The sequence below is a fragment of the Stenella coeruleoalba genome, assembly GCF_951394435.1.
Source record: "Stenella coeruleoalba genome assembly, chromosome: 9".
NCBI lineage: Eukaryota > Metazoa > Chordata > Mammalia > Artiodactyla > Delphinidae > Stenella > Stenella coeruleoalba.
The window spans coordinates 75,364,609-75,383,400 of record NC_137155.1 but is presented as its reverse complement, the minus strand read 5'-3'; the positions used below and the strand labels follow the sequence as shown (position 1 = coordinate 75,383,400).

At 37.4% G+C, this 18,792-nt stretch overlaps 1 long non-coding RNA gene across 2 annotated transcripts in view; it reads left to right on the top strand.

Moving 5' to 3' along the window:
• Positions 1–18,792, top strand: part of LOC307191694 — a 105,693-nt gene that overhangs the window by 5,753 nt on the left and 81,148 nt on the right. For both annotated transcript variants that reach the window (XR_013829825.1, XR_013829826.1), the window contains exon 2: positions 3,255–3,327. This is a non-coding gene — a long non-coding RNA (uncharacterized lncRNA). The remainder of the gene's footprint in view (positions 1–3,254; positions 3,328–18,792) is intronic.

Sequence of the window (18,792 nt, the reverse complement as noted above, 5' to 3'; positions counted from 1 at the left end):
TAAGTGTGTTTGGGAAGCAGCTGCTCGTTGTAGTAGACGGTTGTTGCCTTGCCAGGATTCCCTTTACTGATCTGAGGTCACCCATCTCCCAGGTTCTGTGAATGTGGGCTACTAACAGTTGAAGCTAAACCATTCTTCCTAGAACTCCCCTTAGAGTGTGGGAGATAGTTTGCTTCAGGGTAGGTAGGCTCTGTGGACGTTCCTCTGCTTAGAACTCCCCATAGGATTAGGCTGAGGCTGGATTTCATCTGCATGCACGTGTTGTATAGGCTTCTGCCCCTTTCCTGTCTTTCTCACCCCCTTAAATGTTTCACCTGAGAATAATATTTTAGTCACTGCCTCAAGAATCCCCATCCAGGGACTAAGCTTCTAGAGCATCTAAGACAAGGTTGTAGTAACTGGCTGAATAGTAATATGAATCAAGCTTATAGGTAAATATAATACAAAAAAAAAAGAACCTAGCAGCTTTTTGACATGTAGTTAAATATACATCACATCACAGGGAAACAATAGTTGAAAACACATCTGGAAAAAATGCTTACTGCAATCTACAGTATTATGAAGAAAATTAAAAGCATTTTTTAGCATAGACTGCAGTTTTTGCCAAAGTGCCTTGGTTGATACATAAATTTTATAGTTCTTTGTGTCAGGACTAGTTGATTACAAGCATAGAATCGCAATGCAAATTTTCTTAGTCCAAATGAAAATTCATTGTCATTTGTGTCTGTGGAATTCAAGGGTCAAGTTTACTTTAGACATACGTGGACCTAGAGGTTTCAGTTACTTACTTTCTATATCTTTGGCTTTATTTGCTTTATTCTATACACATATAAAGCTACCTCTGTAAAGGTAACTTTTCTAATGCCTAGGCAAGATTGGAATTGGCCTTGCCTAGGTCATTTGCTAAGGGTGAAGTAATCACTGTGTCCCACAGTATGTGGTACTCTCATTGAACAACCTGGGTAGTGCATATACCACTGCAGTGGAAAGAGGCGGGTATTGACAGCACAACTGTGGCCACACAGAGAAGGAAATTCCTAGTGAAGCCCTGAAAAGGGGCATGTGAATGTATATTAGGTAGACAAAAATACTTCTGTAATAGTCTACTAGTAATGCTATTAGCAGAACATGATAAAAGATAGTGAGATTCAATGTGTTAGGAAAATGCTGGGTTAATCAAATTGGAAAGCATTTGTTAAGGCAGGACTATTCAGTTCCTTCAAATACTAATGAAAACTTTGAATTTCCAAGATGGATATGCTATAGATTATTTTCCTAAATTTATGTGAACTTGGAACCTATTTTTAATGAAGTCTTTTATGGAATCCAGATATACTTGGGTCCAAAAACAGATGCCTCTACTTATTAGCTATATAACTTTGGAAAATCAGTTAAATTCTCTGGGCCTCAGTTTCTTCAGTTGTAAAACTGGAATAACTAAGTATACTTAACATGTATATTATGAGGATTAGAGAAAATGCATTACAAATGCTTGACTCTATAAAAGTAGTTTGTATTGGGCAAGGTAGTGTTAACTTGGAGACCCTTGAATACCTCCCAGGAGTGTTAAATTAACAGAAAAGTACTTTAATCCCATTTTAACAAGCTGAGAGGTGAATGAGGTATTTATGAGGATTAATGTAGAAGTTGGGTATAGGTTGACTTGCATTTGGGGTGACAAAAGAGCCAGGGACCTGAAGGACAGTTGAGAGGTTATTGTAATCAATTGTGAATTGATAGGTATCTGAACCAAGGAAACAGAAGGCAGTAATGTACAACTAATAAGAACAAAGCGTAAAAATGATTAGAAGACTTTCAGAATGGCCCAATTCAGCAGCTTACCGTGAGAATTTTAGTTCTCAAATAGTCTGTTTAATTGAATAGTGATGGATGGGTGCTAAAAGATGTGCAAAGTGTCCTCTTTTCCCCAGGTTAATAAAACAATACACTGTGAAATACAATACAATTTCAGAAGTTTAATCATCAGTAAAATCTTCCTTTATATATAATTACTCATTTTGTACAGTTCACATTTCTGCTAATAGAATGTGGTGTAAAATAGGGATTTTACTTTATTCGGTGATTATTTAAGAACAGTCTTATTTTAGAGTATGTACTCAGATAAAAACCCATATGCAATCATCATATCAGAGTATTGTAAAATTAAGTAGCCTGTTTTCAAATATTTTAGAGCAATAACCATAAAAAACAGAAGAGTCTTCAAATACAGAAATGCATTTCTAGGATTAGTGGTAGAAATTAAGAAAAGAGAAATTGAATTTAATATCTGAAAAACCTTGTCATTTGTGATTTTAATAGGCTTTACAAGGATATAATTTTACCTATATTTGAATCATTAGTATTTATTATAAAAATACACTAGAGGGCTTCCCTGGTGGCGCAGTGGTTGAGAGTCCGCCTGCCGATGCAGGGGACGCGGTTTCGTGCCCCGGTCTGGGAGGATCCCGCGTGCCGCGGAGCGGCTGGGCCCATGGACCGTGGCCACTGGGCCTGCACGTCCGGAGCCTGTGCTCCGCAACGGGAGGGGTCACAGTGGTGAGAGGCCCGCGTACCGCAAAAAACAAAAAAAAAACCCTAGAAACAAATTAAGAAAATTCTTAAACTTGGGTATTTGACTTACTGTAAACTGTAATAGTAATTAAGTATTTTTCTTAAGCTCATTAATAAGGGAGGATAAAAAGAAAAAGCACCCTGAATTATAGAACACAACTGCTTCCACAAGTAGTTTTTTTTTTAATTACTGCTCATAGGTAAGATATTGTTTGTTGCAAAAGAGGAAAAACAAAAGCTAGAACTCCTTAAACAATAAAAATGAATGCCAAGGAGTCAAAGGAAATATTGAAAATAAGTTTCAGAATGAGAAGAAACCTGGGAAGTTTTGTAGTTTGTGTAGCTACACTATTAATGTGACTCAGATTCAGCTTGATGTACCTAACTGTAGTGATGGTGGCTCTTGTGTGTGTGTCTGTGTGTGGAAGGTAACGAAATTGGCCCAACTTGGGTTAGGTGTCAACCTTAATCAGCTGTGGCAGGATTCAGGGTCCTGTCTTAGAAGGATCCATTGCCTTTCTCATAGAAAAACTGGTGTGCAGACCCCCAGTAGGACACCTGCTAAATCTAATAAATTAAATCAACTACAACTTGATCTTTAAACAAGATTAGCAGAGAAAATACATACATAAATTTGTTAGCCTTAAGAATATCCTTATCTTTCAATTCCTGTGTTTCTCTAGGTAAACTTAGAGCTGCCATCTTGGTGTAGCCAGCAGTGCATCGGTCTCACAACCTGAAGGTCTTGAGTTCTAGGTAAGCTTGTTAGATGAACTTTTTACCTAGGAATCACTTTGAGCAGTCCTTATTTGGTAAAAGAAACATGACATAGTACAATATTTTGTGCTAAAAACTTTTGTTTAGTTATTGCAATTATGACTTTTAAAAAATTTTCAAGTGTAATCTTAATGTCAAATCCCAATTTAAACAATAGACATGGGGTTGCTTTGATTGAATTAAGAGAAGATGCTATTGGCATTCCCACTTGCTTGGATTCTCTGCTTTCCCCTTACGGCAATCCTTAAAGTTCCATTCCAGAGAGCCATATCACTGCAGAATACAATCTGAAAAAAATCACTAGTGTAGTAAAAAGAGAGCGTGCATAGGATTTTGAATCACAGGAACAGTTTTATAAAATGCTGACTCGAGCACATCCTAACTTGAAGATGGGCTAAATCACTTAAATTCTCCAAATCTTCATTTCTTCAGCTGAAAAGTGTAGAGAATACCTATGCCATCTAACTTGCAGGTTTCACTTATTGAATAAGTCATCCACAGGAATGTCTACAATGCTATACACTGTTAATTGACACTGTAATCGGCATCTGTTTCCCCACCTTCTGAGGAAAACATCCAAACTGCTAGTTCATTTAAGGGCATCTCTGGTCCCCATTGACCACATGCCCATCAGTTTCAACAGTTCCTTCTCCTTTACAATAATGATGTTGGCCTCCAAGGATATATTAATCAGTGACAATCTATATCCTAACAAAACATCAGCTATTCAATTATTTTGACATCATATAGCTTACTCTAAACGTGCTAGTGGCTGTTTATCTTCTTCTGTGGTCCTAGAAGAGGGAGAAGAATGAGCATGAACAGACAGAAAGGCTCCTAAATCACTGATTTGACCCCATCCCAGGAGCTTGTGCCATCAAATGTGAATAGCAAACTCAGTCTTCCTCTAAGGCTCCTCTGAGGATTGTTCATGGAGGTACAGAAGGGTACACCCAGGGGAGAGGGAGACAAAAGCACCTTCTTGCTAATATTCACTTGAGAATGATTATAAACCATGAAATGAGTGACAGACTAAAACTGCTTCAGTTGAGGCATACATTTTCACTCTATTTTGGACGCTGGTACTCTGACAATGTATTTTAAGCTCAGCACTTGCTTTTTTTTAAAAAACTAAAATTCTTATTCAATTGTGTGAAAGGCACTCTTCTCAAGACCGAAGCTTTTCTGTAGTAATGTTGTCTGTTTAGATTTGAAGCCACTAAGGCCCTGGCACATACAGCTGGAACACTATTTTTAAAGATATATTGTGTCTGTTAATACAGAGGTCATGATGTAGATTTTTGCAGTTAGAATCAGCATGAGAACGTGGGACTGTTCTTGCAGATCTTGGCTCCATCAGCAAATAAATTAAAATAAACTGGAGGCTTGAAATAGAAATAATCCTCCTTCCAAGTGTTTCATTTAGAGAATGACATCCTGTTTTCTTCAGAATATCATGGGTAATTCTGCATATGAATGAATTCTGGAACAGAAAAGGCCCAGCAAATGAAATACGCAAAGTAACTTTTAGAATTTCAGGATTCAGTAATAAAAATAAGTGATGATGCTTTTCCGTTCAAAGTGTGAAGGGAACAAGGAAACCTGAAACTGTGAGTTAGATATAAAGTTTTAAAATTTTATAACAATTTGTGATAGCATGGTAAGCTGAATTCTCCCTATAAGAGAATATAGTATATCTTTAGTACAATTTACCATTTATCTGATCAGGAAAATTTTGACACAGTTTGGCTATCAGCTATTGAAGTGAGACCAACGTTCTGATTATAGTCATAAGTAGAAAGGTATATTTCAAAAACAACTGGACTCAAGCATCATTTACCTGGAAATACTCTGATTAGGCTCCCAACTGAGCCTGGAGAGGCTTTAACTGAAGTCCAAGGTAACTACTGTCAAAGTCTTAGAACCCCATTGCTATTAAAAAAAAAAAAAAAAAGTACAGTGATATAATATATTAAAAAATAAACTTCAATTTATAATCTTACAGGTACGTCTTCCATTATGTCACTGCTAAAACTGACCCAGCAGTTGCAGTAGTCTTGACCCTTGTCTATCCCTAGTGCCCTTATGTTGGATTTTACTACTATTCTCCATTTGAAAGGAATTGGGACCTTAGCTGACTTCCTGTCTTGAGTATAAAAAAGATCAGTAGGATCTTTTTATATATTTTAATTGCCTAGATTTTTTTCAGACTTAACATCCTTTCAGGAAGTAGTGAAAGCTTGCACTGGAAATGTCATGGCAGTTTTTGTATCAAGATGATAGTGATAAAAAATAATTATTTTGAACAAGTTGAATCTGTAAGATCCATGAGTTTATGTGAAATTTGTGTCAAAGATTGGTCAGATGCTTATTAGGTTTTTCCTTTCTCTTGAGTACAAACTATTTTCTAGTTCTTTTGATTCTAAGTGGAGTCATAAGACTGGTTGGTTGCCACCAATGAAGTGTGAGCAGAAGTGACCCCTTACCACTTCTGGGGTAAGGCAGTTAAGAATTGCTCCACAATCTGTTTCTTTCCCTGTTCTGTTGACTGGATGTGAATTTGAAGCCATATATTAGAAATGGCCAAGAGTCAGTCGTACTGGCTCTCTGAAATTCTGCACGCATTAGAACCTTTTCTTCCCACAGTTGGGGGACCATTTTGTACTTTGGCACAAGTCAACAGCCACCAATTAACATTTATATTATCAGTCCTCCAAGATTTGAGGGTTGTTTATTACACAGCTAACATTACTTACCCTGACTAATACTCAGATAGAAAGAGGTAGTAGTAATTGTGATTACAGAAGGCAATTGTGATACAAAAAACCTAGGATGTAGGCAAGAACCAGTAAAGACTGGGAACTGAGTTATAACACTAGGTATTTCAGAAGCAATCATAACTGATTCAGGTAAGTACTGGTAATATCAATTAGACAGGACAAATTATACTGGGGTTGAACAGTTAATTGCATTGGTCGTCACAGTGGTTGTGAGCAACTACAAAAAAGTTCAATATTGTGATTAAATTGTTTCCTAGGTCAGATGTTTCAAAAAAAGAATTGATAAGACACAAAAGTCCTCATCTCCTAGGAGACGAATTTTCTAAATGATACAATTATCATAAAATACGAATGAGGCATGCATACAATTTTAATAGTGCTAGCAGAACAGGTCAACATACCGTGATATTAGGGCAGTGGATCTTGTAATGCAGGTAAAACAAAATTGGGAATGGATGATATCAATATATTTTGAGATTCAAACTAGGTTTCAAAAACCAAAACTTATATCGTTGAACAAAAGCTAATAAATTTAACAAATACTTGTTATTGAACACTCACTGATCTTCAGACTTTGTTCTCCATGTTTGGGATATGGGTGCCTACATTCTACATTTCAGTAAGTTTAACTATTAAAATAAATGTCAAGGCCGGACCTTCAAGATGGAGGAGGAATAAGACGGGCAGATCACATTCCTCCCCATGAATACATCAAAAATACATCTACATGTGGAACAACTCCTACAGAACACCTACTAACTGCTGGCAGGATACCTCAGACTTCCTAAAAGGCAAGAAAATCCCCATGTACCTGGGTAGGGCAAAAGAGAAAAAAAAAACAGAGACAAAAGAATAGGGACAGGACCTGCACCTCTGTGGGGGAGCTGTGAGGGAGGAAAAGTTTCCACACACTAGGAAGCCCCTTCACTGGTGGAGACTGCGGGTGGCGGAGGGGGGGAGCTTCAGGGCCACGGAGGAGGGCGCAGCAAGGGGTGCAGAGGGCAAAGCGGAGAGATTCCCGCCCAAAGGATCAGTGCCGACCAGCACTCACCAGCCCAAGAGGCTTGTCCACTCACCCGCCGGGACGGGCGGGGCTGGGAGCTGAGGCTTGGGCTTCGGAGGTCAGATCCCAGGGAGAGGACTGGGGTTGGCTGCGTGAACACAGCCTGAAGGGGGCTAGTGCGCAAAAGCTATTCAGGAGGGAGCCTGGGAAAAAGTCTGGAACTTCCTAAGAGGCAAGAGACCATTGTTTCGGGTGCGTGAGGAGAGGGGATTCAGAGTACTGCCTAAACAAGCTCCAGAGACAGGTACGAGCTGCAGCTATCAGCGTGGACACCAGAGACGGGCATGAAAGGCTAAGGCTGCTGCTGCAGCCACCAAGAATCATGTGCGCAAGCACAGGTCACTATCCACACTCCCCCCCCACGAGCCTGTGTAGCACGCCACTGCCAGGGTCCCGCGATCTTGGGACAAGTTCCCTGGAAGAATACACGGTGTACCTCACTGTTGAAATGTCATGCTGGCCTCTGCTACCTACAGTAGCAAACCCAAAACAGTTAAAAGAAATGGTAATAGGAACATACATATCATACATTAAATGTAAATGGGCTAAGTGCTCCAACCGAAGGACATAGACTGGCTGAATGGATACAAAAAGAAGACCCATATATATGTATGTATATATATCACGACTCTTTTATCCATTTATCTGTTGATGGACACTAAGGTTACTTCCATTTCTTGGGTATTGTAAATAATGCTGCTGTGAATATTGTGGTGCATGTATCTTTTCGAATTAGTGTTTTATTTTCTTCAGATGTATACTCAGGAGTGGCATTGCTGGATTGTATGTTAGTTCTATTTTCATTTTTTTGAGGAAACTCCATACTGTTTTCCACAGTGGCTGCATCAGTTTACATTCCCATCAACAGTGTACAAGTGTTCACTTTTCTCCAGATCCTCACAAATATTTGTTATTTGTGGTCTTTTTGATGACAGCCATTCTGACTGGTGTGAGGTGGTATCTCATTGTGGTTTTGATTTGCGTTTCTCTGATTAATGATATTGAGCATTTTTTCATGTGCCTGTTGGTCATCTGTATGTCGTCTTTGGAAAAATGTCTATTTAGGTCTTCCATCCATTTTTTTAAATCGGGTTGTTTATTTTTTTGATGAGTTGTATGAGCTGTTTATAGTTGTTGGTTATAACCAGCAACTGATCGGTCGTATCATTTGCAAATTTTTCTCCCATTCAGTAGGTTGTCTTTTCATTTTGTTGATGGTTTCCTTTGTGATGTAAAAGCTTTTAAGTTTAATTAGGTCCATTTGTTTATTTTTGTTCTTGTTTCCTTGGCCTTAGATCCAAAAAAATACTATGATTATGTCAAAGAGTGTTCTATGTTTTATTCTAAGGGTCTTATGGTTTCCAGTTTTACATTTAGGCATTTAATCCATTTTGAGTTTATTTTTATATATGGTATGAGAAAATGTTCTAATTTCATTTTTACATGTAGCTGTTCAGTTTTCCCAGCACCACTTATTGAAAAGACTGTCTTTCCTTATGGTTTATTCTTGCATCCTTTGTCATACATTAATTGAACATAAGTGGTGGATTTATTTCTGGGCTTTCTATACTGTTCCATTCACCTACATGCCTGTTTTTGTGCCACTACTGTACTGTTTTGATTATTGGGGCTTTCAAGTATAGTCTAAATTCAGGGGGCATGATACTTCCAGCTCTGTTTTTCTTTCTCAAGATGGTTTTTGCTATTAAGAATCTTATGCGGTTCCATACAAATTTTAGAATTACTTGTTCCAGTTCTATGAAAAATGCTATTGATATTTTGATAGGGATTTCATTGACTCTCTAGATTGCCTTGGGAAGTGTGATCATTTTAATAATATTCTTGCAGTCCATGAACATGGTATGTTATTCCATCTCTTTGTGTCATCTCATCTTCGATTTCTTTCATCAGTGTCTTAGTTTTCTGAGTACAGGTCTTTTATCTCCTTAGATTTATTCTTAGGTAATTTATTCTTTCTGATGAGATTATAAATGGGTTTTTTTCTTAATTTCACTTTCTGTTAGTTTATTATTATTGTATAGAAACACAACAGATTCTGTATATTAATTTTGTAACATGCAACTTTACTAAATTCATTGATAAGTTCTAGTAGTAGTTTTTTGGTGGTGTCTTTAGGATTTTCTATGTATAGTATCATGTCATCTGCAAACAGTGATAGTTTTATTTCTTCCTTTCCAATTTGGATTCCTTTAATTTCTTATCTGATTGCTGTGGCTGGGACTTCCAATACTAAGTTGAATAAAAGTGATGAGAGTGGGCATCCTTGTCTTGTTCCCAATCTTAGAGGGAATGCTTTTAGCCTTTCACCCTTAAGTATGATGGTAACTGTGGGCTTATCATATAGGACCTTTATTATTTTGAGGTATGTTCCCTCTATACTGGATTTTTGGAGAGTTTTTATCATAAATGGATGTTGAATTTTGTCAAAAGCCTTATCTGCACATATTGAGATGATTATATGATTTTTATTCATTTTGTTAATGTGGTGTATCACATTGATTTGCAGATATTGAATCATCCTTGCATTACTGGGATAAATCCCACTTGATCATGGTGTATGATCCTTTTAACGTGTTGTGGATTTAGTTTGCTAATATTTTGTTGAGGATTTTTGCATCTGTGTTCATCAGTGATATTAGCCTGTGAATTTCTTTTTTGTGATACCTTTGTCTGGTTTTGGAATCAGGGTGATGTTGGCCTCATAGAATGAATTTGGAAGTGTTTCTTCCTCTACAAGTTTCTGGAATAGTTTGAAAAGGATATGCTGTTACCCTTCTCTAAATTTGTTAGAATTCACCTGTGAAGAATATGTTAGAATTCACCTGTGAAGCCATCTTGTCCTGGACTGTTGTTTGTTGGGAGTTTTTAAGTTATGGATTCAATTTCATTCTTAGCAATTGGTCTGTTCTAATTTTCTGTCTCTTCCTGGTTCAGTCTTGGAAGATTGTACACTTCTACGAAATTTGTCCGTTTCTTCAAGGTTGTCCATTTTAATAGCCCATGGTTGTTCATAGCAATCTCTTATGATCCTTTGCATTTCTGTGGTGTCAGTTATAACTTCTCCTTTTTCATTTCTGATTTTATTGATTTGGGCCCCCTTTTTCTGTGATGAGTCTAGCTCCAGGTTTATCAGTTTTTTTTTTTTAAATCTTTTCAAATACCTAGCTCTTAGTTTCATTCATCTTTTCTAGCTTCTTTAGTCCCTATTTTATTTATTTCTGCTCTGATCTTTGTGATTATTTTCTTCTACTACTTTTGGGTTTTGTTCTTTTTCTAGTTCCTTTAGGTGTAAGTTGGGGTGTTTATCTGAGACTTTTCTTGTTTCCTGTTGTAAGCTTGTATGGCTCCAAGTTTCCCTCTTAGAACTGCTTTTGCTGTATCCCATAGATTTTGGATTGTTGTGTTTTCATTTTAATTTGTCTCCAGGTGCTTTTTAATTTCTTCTTTGATTTCTTCAGTGATCCATTGGTAAGTGGCATATTTTTTTTAGCCTCCACGTGTTTGTGTTTTTTGCAGTTTTTTCCTTGTACTTGATTTCTACTCTCATAGCATTGTGATCGGAAAAGATGCTTGATATGATTTCAGCTTTATTAAATTTAACAATGCTTGTTTTGTGGCCTAGCATGTAACAATCCTGGAGAATGTTCCGTGTGCACTTGAAAAGAATGTGTATTCTGCTGCGTTTGGATGGAATGTTCCACATACATCCTTTAAGTCCATTTCATCTAATGCATCATTTAAGGCCAATGTTTCCTTATTGATTTTCTGTCTGAATGATCTGTCCATTGATGTAAGTGGGGTTTTAAAGTTCCCTACTATTATTGTGTTACTGTTGATATCTCCCTTTATGTCTGTTAATGTTTGCTCTGTGTATTTAGATACTTCTATCTTGGGTGCATTTACAATTGTTTATCTTCTTGGATTGATCCCTTGATCATTATGTAATGTCCTTCTTTTTCACTTGTTACAGTCTATGTTTTAAAGTCTATTTTGTCTGATATACATATTGCTTTTACTTTGATTTCCATTTGCATGAAATACCTTTTTCCATACCCTCACTTTCAGTCTTGGTCTTTCTTTAGATCTGAAGTGAGTCTCCTGTAGGCAGAATGTATATGGATTTTGCTTTTTTATCTATTCAGCCACTGTGTCTTTTGATTGGTGCATTTAGTCCATTTGCACTTAAAGTAATTGTTAATAGGTATGTACTTATTGTTATTTTGTTAATTATTTTGAGGTTATTTTTGTAGTTCTTTTTTGTTCTTCTTTTGTTCTCTTCCCTTGTTATTTAATGACTATCTTTAGTGTGATGTTTGGATTTCTTTTGTATGTGTATCTTTTATAGATTTTTGATTTGTGGTTACCATGAGGTTTATATATAGCAATGTGTATGTGTGTGTGTTTATGATTTTAAGTTTGATATGTGTGTGTGTATATACATACATATGATTATTTTAAATTGCTGATCTTCTCATCTCAAATGCATTTAAAAAACCCTGCATTTTTACTCCCTCACCCCCCATTTACTCTTTCTGACATTGTATTTTACATCTTTTGTGTATCTTTTAGCTACTTATTGCAGATACAGATGATTTTCCTACTTTTGTCTTTTAACCTTTCAACTAGCTTTGTATGTAGTTGATTTACTACCATTACTGTATTTTTGCCATTACCAGTGAGTTTTTTCCTTTCCTAATATTCATGTTTCTAGTTGTGGCTTTTTCTTTTTCACTTAGAGGAGTCCCCTTAACATACCTTGTAAAGCGGATTTGGTGGTGCTGAATCTTTTAGCTTTTGCTTGTCAGTAAATCTTTTGATCTCTCCATTAAATCTGAATGAAAGCCTTGCTGTGTAGAGTATTCTTTGTTGTAGGTTTTCCCTTTCATCACTTTAAATATATCATGCTGCTATCTTCTGTACTGCAGAGTTTCTGCTGAAAAGTCAGCTGATTGCCTTATGGGAGTTCCCTTATAGGTAACTTATTGCTTTTCCATTGCTGCTTTTAATATTCTTTCTTTAGCTTTAATTTTTGCCATTTCAATTAAAATGTGTGTTTCTTGGTGTGGTCCTCTTTGGGTTGGGACTCATCCTGGACCTGGATGTTTGTTTCTTTTCCCAGGTTACGGAAGTTTTCAGCTATCATGTGTTCAGATGTGTTCTCTGCCTCTTTCTCTTTCTTCTTCTGGATCCCCTATAATGTGAAGTCTCTTAAACTGTCCTCATATCTTTTTATTCTTTATTCTTTTTTTCTGTTCAGCTTCTTTGATTTCCACCATTCAGTCTTCCAGCTCACTGATCCATTCCTCTGTATCATTTAATCTACTATTGATTTCTTCTAGTGTATTTTTCATTTCAGTTATTGTATTCCTTTCTGGTTGTTCTTTATATTTTCTAACTCTTTGTTGAAAGCTTCTGACTTCTTGTTCTTTGCATCCATTCTTCTCCCAAGTTCTTTGATCCACCTATATGATTTTTATTTTGAGCTCTTTATTGGGTAGATTGCCTATCTCCATTTCACTTAATTTTTCTTCTAGGGTTGTATCCTGTTTCTTTACTGGAACATGTTCCTCTGTCACCTCATTTTTCCTAATTTGCTGCTTTTATTTCTATGTATCTTGTAGGTTGGTTACATTTCTTGACCTTGGAGAAATTGCCTTTTATAGAAGCCCTATGTGTCCCAGCAGCACACGCCTTTCTGGTCACCAGAGCTATATGCTCTAGTGGTGTCACTTCTGTGGGCTGGGTGGGTGTGTCTGTTGTTGTAGGCTGACTATGAGTTGTCTGGTAGGTGTAGCTGGCCCCTGTCCAGTTGGTTGCCAGGCCCTGCCTTGTATGGAGGCTGGTGGCCAGTGTTTGGTAGGGCTGGGTCACAAGGCATATGGCTGTGGAAACCTGGAGGTTCCTGGGGCTAGAGCTGGCTCACTGGCAGGAAAAGCTGGGTTCTGGGGTGGGTGATTGCGGAGGGGGGGGCAGTGTTCCCAGATCTAGTGTTGGCCTGGTCTTGTGTGGGGCTGGTTTTTGACATGACTGGCTTTGAATTCTGGGGTGTCCCAAAGCTTGTGTTGGCCCACTGGTTAGTGGGATTGGATCCCAGGATGGCTGGCTGGAGAGTCAAAGGTATTTCAGAGCTGGAGTTGGCATGGTGGTGGGCAGAGCCAAGTCCTAGGGTCTCTGGCTGCAGGGCCCTGGGGGTACCAAAGCTGGTGTCAGTATGCTGTTTGGTAGGGCTGGATCCAGGGCCTACTGGCTGAGAAGCCCAAAGTGTCTCAGAGCTGGAGTTGACCTGCTGGTGAGCAGGGCTGGAACCTGGGAGTCCCAGGGCTGGGGCTGGTCTGCTGGTGTGCTGGCTGGATCTTGAGAAGGCAGGCTGGAGGACGGCTGTGGTCCTGGGGCTGGTGTGTGCCCAGTGGGGGGTGGGGTCATTTTCTAGGAGATCCCAGGCCTGGTGCCCCCACCCACCAGTGTATAAAGCTGAGTCCTGTGGTCCTGGGGTTGGTGCCTGTCCACTGGTGGGTAGTACTGAGTCCCAGGGTCTCTGGCGGCAGGGCCTTGTGGGTCCTGGGTCTATGCCTGTGTGCTGGTGTGCGGCGCTGGGTGCTGGGCCATCTGGTGGATAGGGACATGTCTGGGGGTGGCTGTGGGCTCAGGGGGTCCTAAGGCAGCCTTCCTTCTGGTAAGTGGGGCTGTGTCCTCGCCCAGTAGTTGCTTGGCCTGAGGTATCCCAGTAACAACCCTACAGGCTGGTTGGTGGGGCTGTGTCCTGAGGTTAATAAGCTCAAGGGAGGATTCCAGGTTAGTGCTTTCCAGTGCCAGTGTCCACATGGTAGAATGAGCTCCCCAAAATGGCAGCTGCTAGTGTCTTTGCCCCCACAGTGAGTTCCAGTTGTCTTTTGCCTCTCTGGGAGATTCTCCAGTATCAGCAGGTGCATTTGACCTAGGCTCCTTTCACATGACTTCTTCTATCCTGGGTGCTGGAATGTATGAGATTTTGTGTGCACCCTTTGAGAATAGGATCTGTACTTCACACAGCCCTCTGGGTCTCCCCTAAGTAAGCCCTGCTGGCCTTCAAAGCCAAACATTCTCAGGGCTTGTCTTCCCGGAGCAGGATACCTGGGTTGGGGAGTCTGATGTGGGGCTAAGTCTCCTTACTCCTTGGGAAGAACCTCTGCAATTGTAATTACTCTCCCATTTGTAAGGCACCCACCAGGGGTATGGGTCTTGACTATACTGTGACTCTGCCCCTTCTACCTGTCTCCTTGTGGTTCCTTTTTTATATCTTTAGTTTTTAGAAGATCTTTTCTGGTAGACTGTATTTCTCATCAGTGGTTTCTCTGTAAATAGTTGTAATTTTGGTGTGCCCATGAGATGAAGTGAGCTCAGGATCTTCTTACTCTGCCATCTTGTATTATGTCAATCCGTTTGCAACTGCTGAACCATCTTTGCATTGCAGGAATAAATCTCATTTGATCATGCTATATGATCCTTTTAATGTGCAGTATAAATCAGTTTGCTAATACTTTATTGAGGATTTTTGCATCTAAGTTCATCAGGGATATTGGCCTGTAATTTTCTTTTGTTGTAGTGTCCTTGTTTGGGTTCAGTATTAGGGTAGTGCTGGCTAGTAAAATGAGTTTGGATATGTTTCCTATCCTTGAATTTTTGGAAGAGTTTGAAAATGATTGGCATTAGTTATTCTTTAAATATTTGATAGACTTCACCAGTGAGCCCATCTAGTCCTGGACTTCTCTTTGTTTGGAGGTGTTTGATTATTAATTCAACCTCCTTACTCTTTTCAGATTTTCTATTTCTTCATAATTCAGTTTGGATAGGTTGTATGTTTCTAGGGATTTATTATGATTCTTCCTGAGAAATATCTATAATTATTTGGAAATATTTTTTGTTTGATGTATTTTCTCTGGCATCCTTCCATTTATCTTATTTTTCATTTTCCTTTCCACGCTGGAGAAATCCACAAATTTGTCCTTCAAGACAGCTGCCGACTCAAGTAAAACTTTTGTTAATATTGCCAGTGTGGATTTCCGATGTAGTGCATATAAAATAGGACACTGTGCATGTGTGTGAGTGTATGTATGTGACTGTTTTCAAAGAAATGACTATCTTATAGTCTAGACAACATATAGCTCTCTGTTCCAGTGTTAGCTCAGACTAAAGATTATCACCCACTTTTATGTTAATATAGTACTTTAATCTTGATGTCAGCAGTAGCTAATAAGGAAGAGGAATCATACCTCCTTTTTGATAGCTAGTTGACCATAATAGGGTTTTGCTTCTATGGTATTTTATTTTCCCTCTAAAGTATCTATGAAGATTCATCAAAGTCAAAACGCTTAAAGTTAAAGATTGAATTCCAAACTATTGCCAAATTTTCAACAAAATTGCCATCTTATGCAATTGACATGAAAACTGCAATCTGGAGCTAATGTAGACTCATGTCAATTCCAGAAATCTTGATTGCTAGCCATACATCATATAAAACTGAAATCTGTCTAGCCTTCTGTTGCCCTAATGTTATATAATAGGAATACACACAAATCCTGGACAATTTATTCTCTCTTGTATTCGTTAAGTACACTATGCAAGGATACCAGAGCCTAAGTAGCAAGTCAGATTGCTTAGAGAGAGGTGCCTAGAAAAGAAAGTCACTGTGCTGTTCCCTCCATCAGAAGTGTCGCAGATGTGCTGGGGGTGCACGATGGGGCAGGATGGAAGTGCAGTATAGAGGTGATAGATGGTTGGGCTCTTTTCTGATGCTATTAACAATTAAAATGCTAAAACCATGTAGGCAGCACTGAGGACATTATTTTATGTAATGGCAAGAGGGCAAGCATCCAACACACTTAAAATATATATCTTAATATAATTGCTTGGTCAAATAAGACAAAGTGATAATTCAGCCCTAAACTACACAATTTGAAATTGGAATTTCATTTACCAGAAACTATCTTCTCTTTACTCTTATTCTTGAAATAACATCAAAATACTGAGCAGAAAGGTAAATCAATAACATGATGTATGAGTCATCTTGCTTAACTGATAGACATTCCTGACAATTTAATTAAGGGCTATGAATCTTGGATCAAAATATTGTAATGAAATCTTACATTGTTTACAGCAATTTTCTTACACAAACAAAGCAATACACACACAAACACACACACACATAAAATATTAGCATAATGGTTGTACCTAAACACTTTTAACCCTCAGTCAATCTAAAAAATGAGATTTGCAGAATCTTTGAGGAGAAAATAAAGCATAGCATTTTGAACAAATATCAAACAACCTAAAATGTCTATATTTTAGAGAAATAGACAGTTGCTCCTCTTGGTAACCTTTCAAACAACCCTTTTATATAGATTCTGGGGGTACTGTACCTGAATATTTAAGACTCAAACAAATTTAGGTCATAATTAAATAAAAGTTGATTTTTATACATGTATTTTATTGGTTAGGGTTACAATATTGCAGTTAGATGCTTTGAGAGGAACCCTTTAGGAAAATAGTTTTAGGTCTTTAAACCCAGAGATATTTCCCTAATGGAAAAGTTTGCTTCCCAAATTCCTTTTACTAAACATATTGTATTAATCATATACATTATTGTACTATATATCAATTGTTTTATTCAGTTGTACTAATTATGTTTGTATTAGTACAAAATATACTGTATGCAAATATATTCTATTAATTACACATTAACCATAAAATTAACATACAATTAATGTTCCAGCCAGTATGTTTTATGAAGTCCAGTTTATTCTTGCTACATTACACGTAAGATATTTCACACTAGTAAAGTGTCTTTTGACTTAGAGTCTACTTGCTGACATTTTGTTTCTTAATAAATGGCCTATAAATATTTGAAGGAGACGTGTGAAGTACTATGTGAGCAACTTAAGTTGCTCCCTTTCCTCTTAAGGTAAGGGTTTCAGATGCTTAGGTGTGGAGTAAGGAAATTTGAGTTCAGCCTGTCTTAATTTTATTTCTATGGTTAGTGAGGAAACCTTTCTCAAAAGTGCCGTTAGAGTCGTTGTTATACTGAGGGCGTATGTGCTTCCTTTTGCCCTTCATAATTTAACAATTCCACCTACCCAGTTATATTGACTCACACTCAAGGACGAAAAATATAATTAAAATAAATGTAAAGGTGAAGTTTTCACTTTTAACAAAATTGAAGGCAACTTTTTCATTATAAAGATATTAAGTGGCTAATGTTAAAATATTCAATTACACTGATCTCAGGATTAACAATCCTGAGTTATGAATGAAATAATTTTTAAATCCCCTCATGATACTGCTTTATTCATGTAACAATATTTAAGATTTAGTAAGGGTGAACAAAGAAGGTTTGGAGAAGATGCTAACAGTCTCCATTACAAAGTTTGCAAAGGCCACCTAAAGGCATGAAGACTAAAGAAGTTGAGGTGATAGTATATCTCAACTTGGATACATTTTGCATCAAATTTATGTAAAATATTTACTCTGTGCATCCTGGGATGAAAATCCCAATTGTCATTATCACCAAACTTTCTTTTCAATTTCTCTACTTTATAATATATATATTAGAGAACCAAAAATGCTCATATCTGCAAAGAGGAGAATAGTATATCCAGTCTATGTAAGGGGTCCATGAAAGTTGTATTTCATACTGAGAATTCTAGATATTATCTTTTTCTTCAGTGCTATTAGAAGAAACCTTTTTCTCCAAGAAGAAGAAAAAAAATTATTATAGAAATACAATTTTGGCCATTATGTATTTCATATTTTCTATAGTTTTCCAATTGTATTTTAAATCAAATTTATAAAGATTCTTTTTTCAATCACCACTAATACAATATTTTAAACTTATATAAAATACATCAAAATAATTAAAAATATAATCTGTGAAATTTAGATTATAGAGTGGCATAGGTAATATAGAAAGCATGCATTATTTTGAATCGTGTATTATAAAGAGGTGGGATGGATGTGTCATCTTTTTTTTCCCTAAAGTATCTGAATACTAGAGTGATTGGTCCAATAGTAAATCTAGCAGGAATGGTTTTATAGATTGTGAAATTGGGGTCCAACAGTGTCAAGACAGAAGGTCGTAGAGCAAATCAGTGGATCAGAAAGGACAGGAACTTGGAAATTTCTTTTACCCTCACTATTACTCAATGAAAATATGTTGAAAAATGAGGTTAAAATCTGACCTGTTGTCTTGTGTGTTAAGGTTGTGCAGATGGTCAATATATGATTTTGGACATGTGCTTTTATGTATTTTTTAATTTGGCAGCTTCTCTTCATTATATATTTATATTTAGTTCTATTTGACAATTATCCATTTTCTTCAACTGTTCAAAATAGTCTTAGGCTCATAGATACCTTTGAGTTGGATTTGTAAAAAAAAAGGAAATAAATGATAAGCAGAGGCAATTACCATGAAGCAGGAAAACAGGCCAATATGCAGAGCTTGATGTCGTATTTGTTGCAATTTAGCTGGAATTATTGGCATTTTATGTTTTAATGATAAACATTTTTATGTTAGGGAATCACATTTCTGTATTTAAGTCACAATGCAGT